Source organism: Cicer arietinum, chromosome 1 (assembly GCF_000331145.2).
Source record: "Cicer arietinum cultivar CDC Frontier isolate Library 1 chromosome 1, Cicar.CDCFrontier_v2.0, whole genome shotgun sequence".
In the NCBI taxonomy this organism is placed as follows: Eukaryota; Viridiplantae; Streptophyta; class Magnoliopsida; order Fabales; family Fabaceae; genus Cicer; species Cicer arietinum.
In genome coordinates this window covers 10,294,680-10,296,970 of record NC_021160.2, presented here as the reverse complement: position 1 = coordinate 10,296,970, position 2,291 = coordinate 10,294,680, and the positions used below count along the sequence as shown (strand labels likewise).

At 31.0% G+C, this 2,291-nt stretch overlaps 1 pseudogene; it reads right to left on the bottom strand.

Moving 5' to 3' along the window:
* Window positions 1-1,489, bottom strand: part of LOC113786161 (DNA replication licensing factor MCM6-like) — a 3,954-nt pseudogene extending 2,465 nt beyond the window's left edge.
* Between the last annotated feature and the right edge of the window lie 802 nt (window positions 1,490-2,291).

Sequence of the window (2,291 nt, the reverse complement as noted above, 5' to 3'; positions counted from 1 at the left end):
CCTTCTACCATCGAAAATCTGAAACAAGCCATTCAAAAAACACATCTCTTACACAACTAATATCACATCACATGTACATACCAATAACAAACCACAAATAACCAACCTAAACAGAGTTTGCAATAAAAGCTAGAGGATATGAGAGATCTCTAAATCCCAAAGCCCTAAGGCCCCTCACATCTTCCTTTCTAGGAGATAGCCCTTGCATTGTGAAGCTTCCCAACGACATTCTGATCTCTCTCCAGGAGATGCCAATGTAAATATATCAGGTATAACAACTACAATGCCTGTAAAAATCACTCTACAAGGAGACAGATTGTGATTGATCATTTCAAGTGAACACTTAAAGTTCACTATGATTTGATCAGTTCAAGTGGGCTTGGAGGCAAGAGAAATATCATGTGTCACGCCCCAGCATGTTTCACAATCTAACTGACGAAGAATAACATCAAATGATCTAGGCAGAGAGCCTGCAAGTATCTCTTTGGATGTCTCCTGATCCAAACCCTTTGCCAATCAGTAAATTTGCTCGCTTGGCGCAGCAGTGCCCACTTCATTTGATTGTTACAAGTTACAACTCCTATAACAGATACAAGCCTACCAAATTCCAATCTCTGATGAAGCCAAATCTCTTAATCTGAACATGTGTAAGTTCCATGGTGAACAACACACACACACAGATATTCACATTTAAATTGAAGATTCACTCATAAAAGCACACATAGTGAAACTAATTAATAGCTAATTGATATCAAGCAATTGAGTTCAATTAGTTAATAAGCTTCAGTTAAAGAAGAATTGTACGAGGGAGAACCCGAGTTTAAATCTTGACTGGAACAATTTTTTTGCCAAATTTTACTTACCTGCGATCCTAATTCTAGATTACTAGAGTCTCATTCCCCTTGGGAATGGTGAGGATTAAAACCAAAAAAAAAAAAAATTAACAGCTAATTGAAACTCCAAAGCCACCATTTTCAATTATAATTTAATTAATCTTATATTAATTAAGTGAGAACAAAAATTGAAATGGGAACCCAATATACCGCTTCACGATTTTAATGTTGTAAAGACCCAATGCTGATGTGCTTGTTAGGGTTAGTCGATCACGAATGCCAGCTTCACCTCCACAACAAACTTTTTACAAACATTATGTAAATAAGGTTCAATTATTCAAACCTATAATAATCAACACAAAAAAAAAAAAAAAATTGTCAGATTCAGTTACCTCCAAACACAGTAAAGTACTTTAGGGTTTCAAGATTTTTCTTTTAAAAAGGAAAAGTAAAAACCTCAAATAAGATCATTGAATACGATGACGTGTTCGAAATCGATGAAAACTGTATACGACTCCTTTTTTTCTCTATCTCTAATTCATAATAGAGCTCATTTCATTGCCTTAATCTGAAGCTGGTGATTCATCTCAAACAAATAATACAGTTATTTAAAGTTTTATTTATTATTAAAAACGCAGAACACTAAGACAATGAAAAAAAAGAAGTAATGAATGATAGTTTTGGGTTTTGGCGGGAAAACAATAAAAGGAAGTAACGACTTTTGCGCTGAAACACTTGTGGACCTTTGATGGGCCTCATCATAACGGTCTTTTTGTCGGGTTGTGACAAAAAATATAAGTAAATTTTTTCTCTTTTTATTTTTGACAATTTTTTTTATTTCTATGATAAATAACTTTTGTATATTTTGGCACAATATTTTTAATCACGTCTTACTTTTTTGCTTGTTTATCATTATCATTTTAATTATCTTATTTTAATACATGATGCATGTAAAATATTTAATGATTAAATATATATGCAACTCTTTAAAATAGTAGACCTTTTAGTTTCTACAATTGTAAAAGAGTCTTTACAAATATTTTTTTTTTAATAACGTTCTTTACAAAAAATTTATCCTTTTAAATTCTCATCTTTTATAGAATGTTTGATTGCAGTTTTTATTTTTTATTTTAGTTGAATCACGAAAATAGTTTATCAATTTTATTATATTCAATTTTGATCCCCAAAGAATTTTGGTACAAAACTTGATGAAGTGTCATTTTTTTAAACCACACCATACAATTTATGATCATATATTTCATGTACAATTGAGTTCACCACGAAATCTTGAGGTGACTTAAATAAGCGTAAAAAATGATACTTCGTCAAATTTTGGACTAAAATTTTGTTTGGAGATCAAAATTGAGAAGAAATAAAATAGAATGACTATTTTCGTGATTAAGTTAAAATATGAGGAACAAAACTACAATTAAGTCTTTTAAAAAATAAGATTATTTT